The sequence below is a fragment of the Rhea americana genome, unplaced genomic scaffold, assembly GCF_003343005.1.
Source record: "Rhea americana isolate MKP2758 unplaced genomic scaffold, rheAme1 scaffold_105, whole genome shotgun sequence".
Lineage (NCBI taxonomy): Eukaryota > Metazoa > Chordata > Aves > Rheiformes > Rheidae > Rhea > Rhea americana.
In genome coordinates this window covers 958544-978120 of record NW_028185095.1, presented here as the reverse complement: position 1 = coordinate 978120, position 19577 = coordinate 958544, and the positions used below count along the sequence as shown (strand labels likewise).

Sequence of the window (19577 nt, the reverse complement as noted above, 5' to 3'; positions counted from 1 at the left end):
GCAGGGCAGGGCAGGGCGCAGCCGGGGCAGCTCGCCCCGCGGGGCCTGCGGCAGTTTCCCGCAAGCCTCGTGGAAAGGCGCCGATGAGCCGCGGCCTCGGCGGGCAGCGAGCGGCGCGGCGGGGCSGCTGCGGCTGAGGGGAAGCGGAGCGCTTGCGGCGTTTCGGGGCGCCCCAGGCACAGCTCCCGGCAGCCCGCGAGYAATAGAAACCATCACCTTTATTTTCGGTAAACCCATCCTTAAAAACCAAAATAAAGCGGGTACTGTGAGCTCGGTGGGGCAGGGACTGCTCTTCTTAAGCCAGTGTGAAAGGTTTGGCAAAATCTGAGCCAGATTTCCAGGTGCCACTATAAAGCAATGACATATCAGTGTCTACTAACTAGCTGCACTGCCTAAAAACAGTCGTAAAACTATAACCTTCACACTGACAGAAATGTGAGCATGCTTTGTAGAACAAGGGAAAAAAAAACATAGAGACTTAACCTTAAAATCGTCTCCATATTTTTCTTTTTAAGACAGAAATGCCACGTGACAGAACACTCCGTAGTAGAGGAGCTGCTTAAACACACTTTGCGAACGAATCCCAACTTTAGGGAAGTGTCTCGAATGAATGAGACTTGGCAGGTCTGCACAAATCTTTTAACACATGACTGTGTGATGATTGGAGTAGCAGACTGGAGGAGAGAAATCACTCGAGGTGCAAATGCATGCACTTTTTTTAAGAAGCGGGGGAAAGCGCTTGGGAGCAGGATCAGCTCTTGCAGGGGGAGGTACTTTATAGTAGGATTTTCTGCTTCTTAAGAAGTAGATATGCGTTGCCATGATTCAGAATTTAGCACAATAGTCAGGTAAAGATGAGTAGGAAATTTTAGAGTGGCTTATAACAATGGTTTGGCATAATTTAATAGAGCTATTTTATTGGACTCTATTAACCTGGTTAACCTTAAATCTTAACCATGACAGGGTTTTCATGTAAAGAGTCTCCATACAAAGTGCAATATTGAATTTTAATTGGAGCTTTCAAGACTTAATGCGGAATGTATTCTTCTTGCTTCGTCTGTTCTTTTTTTTTTCCTTTTCACTGGAAGACTAGACATAGTAAAATACATGGGAAGAATACTTTCTGGTGTAAGTTTAGAGGATGTGAGTCTAGGTTACATAAAATCAATCTCGATAAATCAATTAAGGACAATTTTTTAAAATACTTTTTTGATTTATATCCCTACAGCATATAAAAAGGTGAAGATCATCCTTACTATTGCAGTATTTCAGTCTTTATAATCTTTATAAGTTATTTGCCAGTCTATTGGTTGATCAGTAGGTAGAAACTGTAGCACTTACTTAGGAAACTATCCCCTTGTCCAGCCCAGGATGTTGGTGTTTCACAAATCCAGTACAAAAGGTTCATCTCTGCACTGATGACTGTACAATTTAAAGTAACTGCTGTAGTATTTTTATGATGGCTATCACTACTTTTGCTTAGTAGTGCAGTAAAGCCCTGAGAAGGTAAGAACAGCACAAACACAAGGTGCTGGATTGTCCCTGTCCCACAGAATTTAGCGTAAATAAATAGCTTATAGTGAGGGCAGGAGTTTGGCCTCTAAGTGACTAATGGGATGCCAGCAGATGCTTATTTTGTTATTTTGAGGAAGTGTTAGGAAAGGATAAGCCAGATGGGAAGGCAAAATAGAGCACCACATCAGAATGGCAGAGAACAAAATAATAAGAAAGAGATAAGGAGTGAGATAGTCTCTTAATAGTGCTAAAAACTCTAAACCAGGCATAAAACTGTCGGTGAGATGTATGCTGCAGATACTGCAGGGGTATCTGTTGGCCATCTTGGGAACTGTTTTGGTGCAAGTGTGGCAGTGTGGAATTTGATACAAGTTACAAATACCTGTTAATTAACAGGCTGATTAATTTGCTACAACAAGATCAGTACCAAATTCAACTGGAACTGTTACTGTATTTGTTGTTTCCAAAATGCCTAAGTTACAGCAGAAACGTGTCATTTAGGCTGCTAAGTCACTTAGACTCTAACGTAAAAGTTATACAACTTCCTTAATGTTGTTCTAAAATCAAAATATAGGCATATTTCAAAGTCTGGTTTGGCTGGAGGCCCATTTTTCGAGAGGCTGGTAAAAGTAATAAACTATCCTCAAACGTTTCTGCTCAATAAAATTTGAGAATAGGAAAACAAAAAGTTCTTGGTTTAGCTTTTTATAAATGTTTTTTACACCATAAGACTGCAGTATTTGACATTGTAGCTGAAAGAAGAGCCAAGCATCTTGATCTTTTTAGGCATATGGCCCTATCTATACTATAGGCGAGCTGTTTAATAACTATTTTGATCAGAGTTGTGAAGGCTTATGGTCCATGACTGATAACACTGCACTGGCAAAACTTTCTAGGTAGACATTTTTTTACCATCAGACAGCACTTTACCGGTGCACTTTCTTTTACTCAAGGCTGCTGGAATAAACTACTTTAGCAAAAAGTGAGTTACTGCTGTAAGCTGTGATCATACCAAATTCCTCCTAATGTAGAGTCAACAAAAAGCCCAGTTGCAGGTGATTTACATACTGCATTGATTGGCTTCACAAGGTCAGGATATCCACAATACGTGCTATATTTCAGAATGAGAGAGCCAGTGAGTTAAGACGCTTCTGCAACAATTTAATGTGGAATATTCTCCTGTTTTAGCTTTTCTCAATTGCAAAGAGAAAGACTTGAAAGTCCAAAGATTTGATCTTGTCTGGTTAAGTAATTCTGTTAAACTACTACTTTGCATCTGTGGAATTTGGATCCTAAATTACATGGTCACAAGAAATACGTATATTCTTCCTGAACATTTAATCGTATGAGAACAGAATTGTGTTCTGTTGCAAGGAAATTACTGAGAATATATTCTAAGGTTAAATTTTAGTAATACTGGTAGGAATAATGAGACCTTAATGCTAACAGGTCTATTTGAGTGCTTCTGTATTCTACTAGTTACGAGACATAAGCTATGTAGTGAGAATAGTTATAAGAGTAGTAACTAAACAAGGCAAACAGTCTGAAAACTTGGAAGGAATATGTGTATTATTCGTCTTGTCTAGTTGTATGACTTATTGCTAGTTAAAAAATAAAGTGGAGAACAAACTAAGTAATTTTGATTACATATGCAAGGTTCTTAGTAGCTAACATATTACTGAAGTATGGTCACCTGCTGCATATATTCCTATCATTTTTTTTCCACTTGCATGTGAGAAACATTCTCTACCAAGTTTGTAAAGCAGGAAAATCATCTTAATCTTTGGTGGCAGAGTTGTTAAAGAGGAGCTCTGGAGTGTTTTCCTTCTCCTGCCCCCAGCCATCACTAAGCGGTGCAGTTAGCAGTGGTAATGCAGTGCCTTAGTGCTCTAAGGACACATACCCAGTGTGAATTTCACTTCTGAATAGATAAATCTCAAAGTATGTCTTAAATATACACCTTAGCTATCCATATTGCTGCACATCAGATGTGAAAGTAAAAAATAAATGTGTGAAGCACCAGACAGAACATGAGATCTGTAAATCTGAAAACCACATCTCCAGACAATCTATTATCCTAAATCCTGGCCTGTGCATATATGAGTGCTTTATTGCAGATCTGCAGTACTTCCTGTAGGCAAGAAATCAAAGTTCTTTTCAATTTATAAATGACAGTAAGTGGAGAAGCCTGTACTTCAAATATTGCTAGTATTTTGGGCATGGGTACTTCTTTGATGTCCAAATAAGAACTGAAGAAATATCTAAAATTAACAATAAAATATGGTACTTAGAAGAAAACAGGCAAAGCCAGGCATTCAATTTTGTTCAGTTTGTGCTAAAACATTATTTTATAGGGTTAAGATACAGGAAGAACACAAACTGTTCAGACTTAAATCTCAAAATAAGTACAGTAAGTACTGTATAAACAACTTTGATTTAGATACGTGCATATGTGTAGGTGTACATGTCATAAAAATACATGTGAAATATAAAACGCAGAATCAGCAAAGGTTTTATTGCTTGTACTTCAGATGTGACTAGATTTACAGTCATATTCATACCTTAAAAAATGTATTATTATAAAGGTAACCTTAAAAAATAATGCCAGGTTGGAGAAAAAAGAAGAATTTGAACAATTTTGTATCTTAAAACCTCTAAGTGTTTTATCCTTACAGCAGTTTGCCAGTGTGGCTTCCCCACTGTTTTCCAGTTTTGTTCTGAGATTACTTCTGGGCAGTCAAATGCCATTTTTGTTCAGTAAGTTGGTTATCTTAATGAAGACCAATAGTGTAGGTATGGTATTACCATAARTACAGTGGGGAGTATTTTCTTCTGAGAGCCAGAATAGTTGTTCTTAGACAGGTATTTTTGGCCACATAATTGCCTGCAGAAAAATTGTAGTGCTCATAGTCTTGATGAATAAAATACCATTTCTTTTYTGGTCACATGTGAAGCTTATAATTGCTATGTTTGAGATTTAGTGATTTGGAGTGCAAGATTCTTTTCCTACTCTCTTTTAGAAGCTGTCATTGCGAGGGTTGGGAGGGAAACTTCACACCTAACTGTAGATGGACTTAGGCTTAATATGAAGCAGGCTTTTTTCTTCTTTGGGACAGAAGATTTACTGAACTGATGGTCTGTGATGGACGTTAATCACACTGATAGAATTCAGTGGTCAGGTATGTTGGAATGAAACATGAGGATCTCACTGTTGCTGTTGGTTATTTTCTCAATCTAAAAAGACAAAGAAAAGCCTCCCCTTCTCAAAACTAGTGGAGACTTCTGTCTCTTCCTCGTAAGGCCTAATAAAATAGAGGTAATAAAATATAACTGTTATAAAGTCATTATGTGGAAGAACTTCCAGGATATCACACAGCTTTGTGCATATATGCAAGAGTATGTGAATACTAAAAAGTCGGAGTAGAGTGACTGGGTAAGCAATGATAGTATGTGATTGTAGTGGCAGAATATTAGGGAAAAGGAATGAGGAAGATGTATCTGTTTCTAGGAGCAGTTCTTAGAAAAATGATTATACTCTGTTTTTTTTTCCCCCCAAACAGATTGTTTTGGAGAGGAAAAAAAGATTTGAAGTTATGTATTAACTTTATTATTTTAGATTATTTTACAATGTAGATTTTAATTCTATTTTCATAGTGGCTTATTTGCAAAGTTACACTTCTGTAAGTAAAATAAGAATAAAGTCTGTGTTGCATTGTGAAAATAACAAGGTGGGTTTTTTTTTCAGAAATGCCTTACCTAACAGATATAATCAAATAAGTGGTTTTTTCCTATAAGCACCATAATTTCCATCGTATTAAAACTTCAGTCTTCTAACGAGACACAAAGCCTCAGCAAATATGATGCTGAGCACCAGATTAATATGTATTCTGTTATGATACTTACTTCACATATTCCAGAAGTTAATATAACATAAAAGAAGAAATTTGGCAAGTAGTCTGAGAGCTACTCTATTTTCAAGGTTTACATGAGGAATATACTGGAGGGTGATTTTGCAGATTAAGTAATCCAACAGTATTCCGTGAAATCCTATGTTTTAAGATTTCCCAGTTGAAACTTCAGCCTTTGACCTTGTCTGACTATTAGATTGCATAGTGAATTTCTGATTGTAAATAGGTTGAGATAAATTTAAGTTCTCCAAAAAAACCAATAACGTGATCTTGTTGGATTTAGAGAATAATTTCTTGTCCTGATCTTACTTTAAGAAAAGTTTTGCAAGAAATATGCTTTTGTTATCATTAAGTCAGTTTCCTTTTTGGTTGTAATTTAAATGTAGAGGCAGGAATTACAGAAATGACCGTAGGGTAGTGCTGTCCTAATTAGTCATTATTTCTGGCAAGGCATAAAAAATTAGTCTTTCTGTGCCTAAAACTAATAGTGTGCTTGTTATTTAATCCGTATGGCTTTTGTAAAACAAATGGTTTTGCTAATAAGCTAATAAGTACAAAATATACACCTTTAAAGTTCTTATAATTTGGCATGCTGTTCCAGGAAATCATTTAGGTTTTTTAGTTGGTAGTCTAATTTATCGAGGTAGACTCTCTTTCCTCTGTGTGTGTGTGTGTGTGTGTGTGTGTGTATATCAATCATATATATATATATATATACACACAACCTTTTTTTTTGAGAAATAACAGTAGCTGAGCTGCAATTTTCAGTGGTGATTTTGGAATTCAATATGGATTTTCTACTAATATCTATTCTAGGATTAAGTGCAAAACCCTACAGTGCTTTATAAAAGTACTAATACCTATTAAAAGGTTTCACAAAGTTTTAGCGTTATCCATGTGTTGTGTTCTCTATTGGAAGGCTAAGTACGGCTCTTACAGTTTTTTTTTTTTTTTTTTTTTTTTTTTTTTTTTTTGCCTTATTCAGATGAATTGCCAGTTATTGGTATTTCACCCAGAAGTGACCCAGGTGACTTGCAGAATTCCATCACCTTCGGCAGTACTGTGTATGTGCAGTGTCTCCACTAATCAGGCTTAAGAGGGGCATTCAGCACATTCGTGACCGAAAACCTGCCTTTAAAAAAAAATGAGCGTGGGCATGTGACATGAATGCTCCTCCATGCCTTATTCCCTTTCTTTGTGAGAACTCGGTCTGTACCACTCCTGCACCTCCTTAACTACCCCAGGACGTTGCTGGAGCATGAAACTAGTTCTTGCGTTCCTTTTTACAAATCTGTTTCATGATTAAACTTTCAGAAGTCACAACCCCCAACATGGAACTGCATTTTCATGGTAGCTGTGACATTACTTTACTGTTCATGCTGTGAATTTCGTTTTTGTACTAAAATGAATATTGTATTGTCCTTTAAGTTTGTTGTCAGTAGAGAATAGAGAAGCTACACTTACAGCATCTGTATGCAATCTTTGCAACAAGTAGGACCCTCTGGAAAGCTGTTACTGTTGGGGCAGAACTAATCATTCTATGTGAAATTATATAAGGAGAATTAGCTCTGACTCTACTTCATTTCCTTTCATACTGCTGTGAAAATAAGCTTAGAAACATCAACCTTTCCCTTCTTATTTCTCTGTACAAGGTACTTTATTAAATATTATTTTTTATTAAGATTTATTTGTTATAGATGCTATAAACAAAAACAATCATATTTCTGGTTCCTAATGAGATGTACCTCCTTGCCCAATTTGTTAGTTTTAGCTTTCCTTCTCAGGATTAGATTCCCAGGTTCAGTTGCCTTTGGCTTCTCTGTACTTTGACTTTATTTCTCCAGAGGATCATTCAAAGTACTTCGTATTTAAGGTAGCATGCTTGATGTGATAGAAAATTGTCAGTCACAGACTGCCTTGGTTATTTAAAAAAAAGAGATATCAAAAGCCTGCTTGAAGCTCTAAGGAGCAGTATAGTCACCTGCTGATTTGGCTGGCAGGGGCCTAAACTCATGCAGCCTTTAGGTTTAAAGCAGAAAACGCAGAAATATCTCAGGAGGTCGTTCAGTCTGTGCTAAAGCCCTGTATTGTATTTATGAATATATAGTACTGATCATAAAGCAAGATTAATATGCATAGGCAGTTTCCAACAAATAGTCCRTCTTACCAGGTCTTAAAAACATTTGGTGAAGATCCCTGTAACCTCTCCATAACCTGATCCATTGTTTAACTATCTCTAGAGGTAACATATTTCWTCTAATGCCTTTTCTAATTTTTTTTCCTAACCAGTTAAGCTTCTTATGTTTTTTTTTCTTCTTCTTCTCCACTTTGCAGATATTGCAGTAGTGGGATACGATCATAATTTTTATAACTGCTAAYCTATTTTGAAGCCTGTGCCTGTCTTCCTTTAGTATTCTTACTCTCAAATTAAGCAAACCTATTTCCCTTTAAGTTTTTGTGATGGCTCAGGTTTTTTTCTGAGCTTTTCCTGGTTTTCTCTGTTCAGACCTGAAAATAACATGCAAGCTTAGTATCAGTGATGAACAGAATAAATCTTACCATCTTTTTGCATGTGACATTCCTATTACTGCCAATTCAAATGAAATTTTCCCTTTCTGCAGTATCAAATTAGAAGCTGGTATCAGTATGTGAAYTGCTAAAACTTCCGTTTCAGTTCTACTGCTTAATCACTTACATTTTTTGATCATTTTGAATTCTAACCCTGCTTTCCAGAATGCTTGTGGCCCCTCCCAGACACTTACAAAATTTTGCAAATGTATTGTTAGTCATCCAAGTAATAAATGAAAATACTAAATAATCCTGCACTGAAAATAGTGAGATGCAGTTGAGAATGCTCTTTCAGTTTCACAGCAAACTTCTGTTGATTACTCTGAATACTTTTTAAAAAATCAGTCCTCACTTTTTGCTTATTTTCTGTAGACTAATGTTCCTTCACGGACAGAAAATTCTTGAGGGCTCAAAAGCTCTCATTAAGAGAGAAGGGCTCAAAGTGGTTGATGAAGAAAAAGCTTATTGCAGTGGTAAGAATCTTGCAGCCTGGATCTCATTGGAGATCTGGCCTTTGTAGGCAGATCCCAGAATGGCTGTGTTTGAACGGCACCTCTGGAGATTGCCTAGTGCAAGCCCCTGCTCAAAGCACTGTGAACTAAAGCAGGTTGCTCATGTCCCATCACCTGAGATACCTACACATCCTCTCTGGGCAACCTATTCCAGGACAGCTTTCCTAGTAAAGATGTTATTTCTTATGTTTAAATAAAATTTCCCCTTGCCTCTTGCCTATTCACGGAATACCACTGAGAAGGCTAGCTCTGTGTTTCTTATACTATACTATCCCGTCGGGTATTTATACATATTGATAAGATCCCCCTGAGCCTTCTCTTTTCCAGGCAGAGCACTCCCAGCTCTGGCAGCCTCTCCTTGTATGACAGATGCTCCAATCCATTAATCATTTTTGTGCCTCTTTGCTAGACTCACTCCAGTAAGTCCATGTCTTTCTTGTGCTGGAGAGCCCAGAACTGGACAATTTAAGACAGACATCTTARTATGTGTAAAAAGGCTATAGCTGTTTAGGAAGGGAATCTTTAGAGAGATAAGAGGAAAGCTTTGAGAACATTACACTGATCTCTGCTCATCTGAGTTCTGATGAACTAGATCAGTTCATAAGAAAGGTGTCCAAAAATCACCTGTAATTAATAGGGCAAATATAAATGCTCAGACTCATGTTTCTAAGTAACTTGAGATGCATCCATCCACAAAGGGTCATTCTTTATGGCTGCTAAATCAACACATGAAAAAAAAAAGACTTTGATCTAACAGATCTAAGTATTTGAAGTAAGTGTTACTTTGTGAATCACATAGAGAAAGGAGGAGGGGAAAAGGGGTATCTCTACTTCAAAACCTTTTTGTCTTAGTATTTGGAACATAATCTGCAGGCATTTTTCTTTTATGTCACTGTCACACCTGATGTGATCAGAAACAGTTTATCTTAYCCTCTGCCTTCGAGTTTCCAAAAACTAAGGAATGAAGAGATGTTGCTTGAAAAAGTCAGAAAGTAGCAAAGTTGGTGGCCTCTAGTTAACGCAGATGTGGTTGCAACATCTGCGTCTAGGAAAGTTGCAGTCTGATCAGCATTCTGTCTTTAGGCTTTCTGGGATTCCAGAAGAAATAGTACAGATAAGATGTGTCCTTTGAAGTTTTAAAATGCTTCTGCTCAGATTTTAAAGCTYTTCCTTATTAGGCCCACAGGAAGTACATATCCTAGAGTGAAGCCAAATYGTTATCATTATTAAATATTTCTTTTCAGACTTTCCAGTGGTGGCTCTTCTCTGTAGAGGCATATTTGGAAAGAAGAGCCTCCATGGTTGCCTCTGTGTATTGATTAGCTCTGAATGTAGCCTCAACACTTAACTATGTGTAGCAATTCCTGACTTGGAAGCTATGATGGGATCCAAAGCACAATTTGGGGGTATTTTTTCAGCCTTTTCTTGAAATTGAACTCTCCTTTCAGTGCTGAAAACCTGGAGCTTCTAACTGTATTTTTATTAGAGCACAATCTAGAATAATAGACATTAAAAAACAAAGCCATAAAGTCAGACAAAAGCATTTTAAAGGAATATCCGCTTTGCCCACTRTGTTGTTGCTAAATGGGTCCTTCCCCTTGGCTTTTTTCTCAGTGTAGCAAATCTATTGATTTCTGAGTTGCAACAAATTCTATGGAGTCCTCCCTGGGTTTTTAAGACAATTCAGCCCCTTTCCATCATTCTTGAGCGGTAACTGTATGTCTGATCCCAGGAGTCCAGTCTTCGGCTTTTCCCGTGGGTCCCTGCTCGCTGTACTTCTCCTCTGCCATTGCATCCTGCCCTTCGAGGCTGTACCAGGTGAGATGTACTTGCTTCTCTCTCTCCACTCCAAGGAATTTCCTCTAACCTGTTGGGTAGTGGATGGGAAAAGGCAAGCAAGTTGCCTTGCTTTCTGCTGCAGCTGTAACCTTTCTGAAAGAACTTCAATAAGCAGTAAAMGGCAGACAAAACAGGTATGCTCTGTCAGCATCCACCTGCAAATGTGTACCTCAGAAATGGAAAGGTGTGTCATAGTAAGTGGAAAGATATATTCTCCAGAAGAAACATCCTGTAAGTAAAATAGAAACTGGATAACATGAAGGTAACTTTGAAATGAGAAAAACGGGTGGTTTGTGTTGCATCCTTCATGCTTGGTTTTTATGTTGGCATCATCACAATGAAATACAACAAATGACTATGCTTTTCCTTCCAAAGTAATATTTAAAATCTGATTACCTGGATATTGTTTCATATTTTAAAATATTTGAAGAGCTAATATTCTGTATCAGTAGGCTGTTTCAGGAATTGTTTATAGAGTTATTTTGGAATTTGAATAGTATCTTTCACTGCTGACTATCCTGAAAGAAGTTGTAAAGCATTTTGACTTTTTAGCATTACATTTWAAAATGTAAACTTTAAAAATGTAGTTACTGAATTCTATTCAAGATGCAAAATCTGTTCTGTTTTCTAGCATTAATTATGTAAGCTTGAAATTCTCAGTTTCATTTAAAAGTAGGGCTTTTTATTTGTATATAGCTGTTAAAATAAATTACCAGTAAAAGGAAACATTCTACTAATAAACGAGGGATGCCTAGAATTGGCTCTACTAACTGAGACAATTTAATTCATCCATCATCAGGGGTGATGTTTCTTAGCAACCCAAAGTATTCTCACCCAGGGCGCTTTCATGAACTTCCACATTTTTCTTCAAATACAGCCTTGGTAGTAGTATTTCATATGATCTGAAGTTCATCCATCTGTCCTGAAGCTCCCAATACTTTTCCATTCCCTCCAGTGATCAAATGATCTGGTATACATTTTTTCGGCTTAATAACACACAAGTTGACTAGAGAATCGTTTCGCATGTCAGATTTTTCAGAGGGTTCTGGGAAATTATTTGCTGCTCTGTATAGCAAAGCTAAAAGTTATTGAAAATGTGTTATAGTTTCATAATAATACGAGTACAAAAATATTGGCTTGGGAGCTAACTAAATGCTTTCTGATAGCCATAGCCTCAAGGGGGATACTTGGATCRGTTGTAATAAAAGAATGTTTTTGATATCTTTTGGTGAATTGACTAGTATTCTGTTTAGATCATAACTTAGGAAAATACTGGCTTAATAAACAGTGTTACGCTATCAAATTGTTTGGGTATAAGACTTGCCTTAATATATGGCCAGGATTTTCAATGTTTATTTTTTTAATGTGTTCCCTACAAAATCAGGATAAGCTGTTGATTCATTAAGACATTACCTTTATTTCCTGCTTTTCATTTTTTTTAACGTGTGCATGTGGTTTGGTTGGCATACTTAGAGCATAGAGAAATAGTTGCTGCGTGGATTTGGCTTGCTTAAGGAACCCTTTCAGGTATATGACAGTGTCATTCAATACTGAGAGCAAACATCTTAAAAATGAAATGTGTTGTTTTGTTCTGGGAAATAATACATCTTTGRACTTACGGTAAGCTGCTCTGAAAACTTCTGTAATTCTGTTACATGCTATAGTGACTAAGCCTCTATATATCTTGCTTTGAGAAAGTTTTAGTGTTTATTGGATGAAAACCTCTATCAGCAGTGTGTAGTAGTAAGTGTTTGTAAAATTTTGAGATGAATTAATTATTACTTAGCTTATTGGATGATTTAGACATACAGAGACAATTATAGATACTGATAAAACAGATCTACAGAAATACTGTTCTTATTCCTCTACATTGGTTAAAAAAAAAAATTCTGTGCTGCAGCTAATAATGTCATCTTAGCTATTACGTTAACCTTTTATTTTTCTGAGTTTTCATGTACAGATGCACATACGGATATATATAAAAATGAATTGGAAGAATTAGTGGTGTATTGTTACAAAAATGCTTTGTCAGCTGTGTTTTAGAGTGTATTTTTAATGCATGAGGAGTATTTATTTAGGGAGTCCTGAGAGTTGTCAGCGAAGTCCATGGTCACTTTATAGTTTCATAGAATCACAGAATCAGTAAGGTTGGAAGGGACCTCTGGAGAGCGTCTAGCCCAACCTCCCTGCTCAGCAGGGTCACCTAGAGCATGGTAGACAGGGTTGCATCCAGGCGGGCCTTGAAKATCTCCAGAGAAGGAGACTCCACAACCTCTCTGGGCAACCTGTGCCAGGGCTCCATCACTCTCACAGGGAAGAAATTACCCCTCACGGTCAGGAGGAACTTCTGTGCTTCAGTTTCTGCCCATTGCCTCTTGTCCTGTCACACGGGGCAACTGAAAAGAGTTTGTCCCCGTCCCCCGACACCCTCTCTTCAGGTACTTGTACACAYTGATMAGATCCCCCCTCAGTCTGCTCTTCCCCAGGCTGAAGAGGCCCAGCTCTTGCAGTTGTTCCTCACAGGGCAGGTGCTCCAGCCCTCTGATCATCTTTGTAGCCCTAYGCTGGACTCTCTGCAGGAGCCTCATGTCTCTCTTGTGCTGGGGAGCCCAGAACTGGACGCAGTACTCAAGATGAGGCCTCAGCAGGGCTGAGTAGAGGGGCAGGATCACCTCCCTCGACCTGCTGGCAACACGCTTCCTAATGCACCCCAGGATACCGTTGGCTTTCTTGGCCACAAGGGCACATTGCTGGCTCTTGGTCAGCTTGTCATCCACCAGCACTCCCAGGTCCTTCTCTGCAGAGCTGCTCTCCAGAAGGTCAGCCCCCAGCTTGTACTGGTGCCTAGGGTTATTTCTCCGTAGGTGCAGGACTCTGCACTTGCCCTTGTACTTTTCTGTAAGGATAATCTTGCAGGTGGACTCTCTAGAAGTCCTGTATGATTTCAAGCCTAATGAATCTAGGTTTCTAATTGTTTCTAATTAAAAATCATACGTCCAAACTTAGACACCTTGTCTGATGTCTTCTTTTGATATTCAAGGTGTTAGTGCGTAGATGTTTTCTACTGTGGTATTAGTGTCCAGGATCTTGCAAGATCTCCAGGTGTTTCCTGCACTCCTCTGGAGAATCACCTAAGTTCAAAGCTCACTTTTGTTTATCCCATATGAAACAATATGTGAAGAAAGAAATACAAGCTTAACAAAGGAGTTTCCTAGCTAAAGGGGACTTTAGTCTTAAAGCATCAAATGTCAGATCTTTAAAAACAAAAGCCRTCACTCATGTCTGATGTTGCCTTACCTGGAAGTTTGAGCCTTGTTAGCTTGCAGAAAGGTCAGGGCTCCTCCATCTGTTCTCTCTCTGCTGCAAGTCATTGCAGCATGTGATGAGAGACCATCTGTCCTGGGATAGTGGTCTGGACTTCGTCTGGGAAGCTCCAGAATCAGTATTGGTTTCTCCTTACCCCTGCAGGCTCTTTGTAGAAAATCCATTGTTCGTAGGAGGAGGCTGAGCTTGTGGTCCTAATGGCTCTGAGATAATCACACAGTGAAATGTCACATGTGCTTTTTAAAGGCCAGTTTTTACACTACAGTAAAATAATAATGTTCATCTTGTAGACTTATGTAGACCTGTGTTTGCATTTTTTCATACAGTGTTTTGCTCTGTATGTTGTGTGTATAAAGACTGACTTTAAGGTTTATAATATATTTTTTGGAAAATRTATTTAGAAGATTTTGAACAGTAAAACAGGCTCGTAGTTGGGACTTTATTCTAACTGCAAAACCAGTGTCTAAATATACAGAACTTAAAGGGAAGAAAGTCTGCAACAGGCAAATATGGAATACCTCTTAAAAAAAMCAAAAACAAAATAACCTCCAGAAGTTTGTCTAAAGCTCCCATTTCTAAGCTATTGGAGACACTGGACCTTAAAGTGAATTAAGACACCGCTGGCAATATCTGATTTTGGGTATCAGAACAGTTTAATTTTTGTGAAGGCTTCGTATGGGGTAGAGAAATGAACGCTGTAGGATTCATAAGAAAAATGTGTTTGTCTGCTGTGAAATATTGAAAACAGTCCTGATGAAGATGAATTCATCTAAGATTGAGAAGAGGGAGGGCTACTGATCATTTCCCCTTCCTTGTGCATGTGTTTTACAGTGCTGACCACAATTTCACCCCTTTTATGTCCTRTGTTTTGAGTAAGAGGAACATTACATAGCAGAATAGTTACTTAGGTAGATAATAGGAAGAAATGACCTCAAAATTCTGTGCTAAAGATGAAATTCCTTGCAAGTTTTACTAAAATGTTACTTTAAAAACCTCACCAGCCTCCTTTCCCCCTCAACCCCAATCCAACTCCAATAATCACTGCAGTCCCTTCATTCTTACCTTGCTCCCGTCTTTTTTTCAGCCGAGGCTTTTTTGTCTGTATGGTTTCCTCTGGTTAGGTAGAAAAATAAAAGGAACTCATTTAAAAAAGCAAACATACAAGCAAAACCAACCAAACTTTTCAAAGGTAGTAAAAGGTCTAGAGTAAGCCTAGGAAATGGATAGGGGGAACTTGTAATGTACATGCAGTAGTGTCAGAACAGTTACAGATTTTCAGAACTTACTTTCCAGCTTCATCCATCCATGATTCAAATCAGGAACATTCACTTTTTGGCTTGCAGCACAATACAAACTGTGCTTCACTAAATTTTGATTAAAGCAATGAACATATTATTTGAATTTCAGGAACGACAGTTTGAAAAGTTACTATAGGACTTAGTCTTGAAGTTATAACCAGTGTTTTTTGCTGCTGTTGCATCTTTTAATGTTCATGTGTGAAGAATGATGTGATCAGAGTTGTCACTGGGAACATTTAGTTTTTCATACCAAGTATTTTTGGATAGTTCTTATTTGGAAGAACATGTGATGGAATATAAAAGAGCTAGTCTAAGAGATTACCACTGATGTTAAAAAGCCACAAATTATAATTATTTGAATCCTGTTCCTGCAGTTAGTCTTTGCAAAAATGGAAAAGGTGGTTAAAATAGTTTGGTACTGAGAAGTTTGACTCTGGGATTCTCATCATTCACCACAGGTGTGCCTTTTCAGATGTTAGATTGCATGAACTAGATAATATTACTCAAGTTAGGACTTGGACATATTCATGAATGAGGTATGTTTTCCTATAAAACAATGTGCTGTGCTGTTATGTGCTGGTTTTGCATGTAACTCTTACCTATTTACTTTTGTGGAAACTAATATATGTCTGTACTCAGTCTTTCTGGTACACAGAGCTAATACACGTTTTTGTGTTGTCRATAAAAATAATAAAGAAATTCTCTAAATTATTGACCTTTATTTCCCTTCAAGGAGTAGTACATTAATGCATTACAGAATATCAGTTCTTTAATTGCTATATTATTTTAAAGTCTCCATTTTGCATGTGTATTTTTTTTCTCTAGCCTTGACTCATGAGAACATCTAATGAGATTGGTTTCAGAGCAGTAAAGCGTACTCCTTCATACAGGTCATTCTGCTGAACAGGTTAAAGAGAATTAATGGATGTGGGAAAGATTGAATCTCAAATGTTAATAAAGTTGTTTGAAAATGTAGTAGTGTACTGTGTTATCGAGAAGAAGGTCTCTRCTTCTGATTAGGTCTTTCCTTTTTACTTCCTTGATTTGGAATGAAAGTCTGCCCAGCATAAATGTTTTACGGTGTTTGAGGCCTTAACTGGTAGTCCTTGAGATCAGAAGTATAATTGGGTCCTTGAATTCCAATCATTCAGGAGACGTGGAGAGAGAACACCCTTTACAACTTACAAGATTTTAATGTAGAAATTAAAATTATAGCATTCATATGCTATGGTTATCTATGATAACTTTGCTTTCCAGTAAAAAGGAAAGAATTCTTTTTAAAATATCTTTTTTTTTTGCCAACCTATACTTTTTTGTGTGATAGGCTGCTTTCACTTAACAGATAMTGCACTTAACTGAGCCAGTCTCAGTCTTAACCTCCCTGCTGTAACAATCTCTCTCTCTTTTCCCATATTTGCCACACATTTAAGATCAGAGGATCAGCCACCATTCTGCCCTAATACTACTTTTCCACATACCCTTTTATGAACTTGATTAGTTTTTCATAACTTCTGTTAGCACTAGTTAAGCATCTTTAGCCAGTGAAGTCAGGTTTTGATTCAGAGACGTCTTTGTGCTAACAAAACAGGAAGCTGCTGCTTTCCATGTTAACGTGGTTTCCAGGTTCTGGAAGCATGTATTTGCATTACATTTTTTTTTCCTTTGCTCTGTTAAAACTGTCATGCTTGTCCCTTCCCCCCTCTGTCCACYAAATACTTTCCCCTGTAAATTCCTCATATTCTCCCTTATTTTGAAAGTTGGCCAGATAAAAGCTGTCCTTTTCAGAGGAAGCAGTTTAGAACAGTTTGAAAATGTAAGAACAAAGCATTGAGCTGTTTGCCGTGGATTTTGCTTACATGGGTTTTAATTGAAGGGCAACTTCCGATTATTTTGAGATCATTGAGGAAATTCAGTAAAAATCCTGTCCTTTGGTAAATTTCAGAAGCTTTTTGTCCTCTTTTTAAAAAATCTGTTTTATTCTGGGAGACTTGCATAGAAGAAGGAATTTACTGTAGAGCAGGTCTGCCTTGACAACATTTGCCAGTGTAATGTCAGGTGGGCATGTGACTTGAACGCCAAGTTGTGTAGACTGAACCCTGGAAGGTAAGGTCTTTTATAGCACTGCACGGAAACTTTGTAGGCTCAGAAGCTGCAATACGAGTTTTCAGTCTGGGTTTTCTATTCTAGAAGACAACAGTCTTGAGGAAAAGACTGTCTTTCTCCATGGGACAACTAGCATAACTGTGGCTTGTGGTAAAAATAAGTGATGTTTGCCAGTGAGAGAGCTGGCATTCTGCACCCGCGTTTCCTCAGCCATACTGTGTGGTTTCGTGTTTTTGCATTCAAGGCAGGCTGCAGTGAAGCCCGGGTGATGAATTGCAGTTTGTCTCTGGAGCATGGTGCTTTGAGAACAAGAACAACGCCTGAGCATTGGATGACTTCCTTCTGATTCAATAAGCAAACCTTACACTATAAATTAGGTTCAGAAATAAGCTATTGCTATATGATTAAAGTATAAAACATTCCTAAATGGCTATACTGGAATCAGTTATACAAACAAAAAGCAAGAGTGTGAGTAGGTCTGTGCTCTGTGTTAATGTTCTGTGTTTTATATGTTAGGTTCCCCTTTTGTAGCACCCTTTCTTCTGAGGTATAGGCTGATTTCTGCCTCCCACAGCTGGAAGGGCACAGGGAAATTTTGTTGACCTTATTTTTTCCAGCCACATTATCACAGGGAATGATGAGGCCAGTCGCTGAGATTGTAATGGACTGTGCAGCCCCAGGCTTCTTTAACTATGTGCAAAGACTGTTCCTGTTTAAGCCAAAAAATATGAAATGCTTAAATTTAGCCTGAAAACCCATGATTTTTTTTTTTCTCGTGGAGTTAAAATGGGTACAGGAGATTTTCGTATGGTACTTCATATAATCTAAGTGAATGGACATTAGATTATACATTCAACATTACAGTTATCACTTGGAACTGCTTAGCCTCTGTAACTGCTAAGCAGTTGCCTGCATCGTATTTAATTCCAAGGGCAATATTAGAATGTTATATTCCAAATCTGTGTTATATTTAATTTGTTCTTGTGGACTAAAGTGGCTCTACTCTAGAAAAWGCAAACATTGGGAAGAGACTGAAAGTATTTTGTTTTTTGTGGACCAGGTCTCTTTTCTTCACCTAATGGAGTTCCTGAATAGATCAAAAGATCTAAGAATCTGTATATATGGAGAGAGTATATGGAYTGTGAGATTATATATGTACACCTAACCCTCTCTTGTAAGAAGGAGCTGCTGAGCTTTCACGTTCAGGAGTGAAGTACGCTGTATGAAAGATTGATTTGGTTGAGTGATAAGTCAGTCAAGAATGTCATATATAGTATCACCAGTAATTTGTACATAAGTAGGTCTAGTTCTGGGAAAGTGTGGAATTGCTGTTTTTCCTTGCACTTACGTTTTAAATGAGATGAGTTACTAGTTTTCCTACTTGGTCCTGCTCAGTTGTCCATTTTATCCTTATTTGAATGTATTTTTATTGATCTTGAAGAGAATGCCCAGTATGTGTATGTGTATAAAATGAACTTGCCAACCAGTAGCCTGTGGTTTTGCACGTGGGGTCGGCTGTGACTGTGCCAGTGCGTATTACAAAGCCGTACCCCGGGCTTTCGTCGCGCGCCTGGAGGAGCTGAGCCGGCCTGGGTGCTGTCTGCTGCCTGCAGCGCGTACTGCCCGGAGCGGGTCGTGGCGCCGGGCAGCCTGGCGTAATTGCCGTAACCGTCTGTCTGCCGATGCTCCTTGTACAGCCAGTTGTGTTGCTGGTTGTCTTTGCCTTGCTGTGGGCTCTGGATCCGTGCTTAAAGTCAATGAAAATCGCTGTCAGCACTTCTGTTAGTGTTAGAAGTCTCTAATTACTCCTGCTGTTTTCTAGAACAAAAGTGTAGGGAGTTGGATCTGAAACGTGGCTGTTTTTTTTTTTCTTTTTTTTTGAAAAAAATCACATTTTTTCAGTATTAGTGGGAACTGTAAATGAGAATTTCAAAGATAAACACAGGAACATCCTCTGTAGGTTGTCTACGATGTATTTGGTCAAGAAAAGAAACAGTTTAAGGAATATGACATGCAGTTCTTGATGCAGAAAAAAAGCTTTTTGCGTGCGTAATACATTGGAAAACATTTGTTCGAGAGCTCATCTTCCGTGTGCAAAATTTGCCCCTGTATAGTATTATCAAGCTCAATATCCGTGTAGGTTGTTTCCTACGTACTGCATGTGGTGCCTGAGGTCAGCTCTGACTTGTAAATACAATTTTATGAAATGTTTTCACTGGTCGTGTTAAAAAAGTGTTCATGTAAGTTACTTATTTAGAAACTTATTTACTTCTGCTCTTCCTGGACTTCCGAGTTAAAAAAAAAAAAAAAAAAAGCCTTGCTTAACAAGTAAAGTTTTGGAAATAATCCTGATGTATAGCATACTTACTGACTGATTCTGTTGTGAGAGAAAAAGTGTCATGTTTAAGATAAATATTTTCAATTCCGGATATTTATTTATTTATTATTTTTTTTTTTTATCCTTTACTAAATCTCTGTGTGAAACAGCATATAGTCACTTTGTGAGAATA

The 19577-nt window shown here is 37.9% G+C and overlaps 1 protein-coding gene across 3 annotated transcripts in view; it reads left to right on the top strand.

The window, feature by feature from the left end:
• Positions 1-520: 520 nt before the first annotated feature.
• The window catches only part of QTMAN (queuosine-tRNA mannosyltransferase), a 187980-nt gene continuing 168923 nt past the window's right edge, over positions 521-19577 (top strand). For 2 of the 3 annotated variants that reach the window (XM_085308468.1, XM_085308434.1), the window contains exon 1: positions 521-624. The gene's annotated coding sequence lies outside the window, so the exon portion shown is untranslated. Of the gene's footprint in view, positions 625-15439; positions 15501-19577 lie in introns of those variants that run through there. The other variant, XM_085308441.1, reaches the window with a different exon arrangement.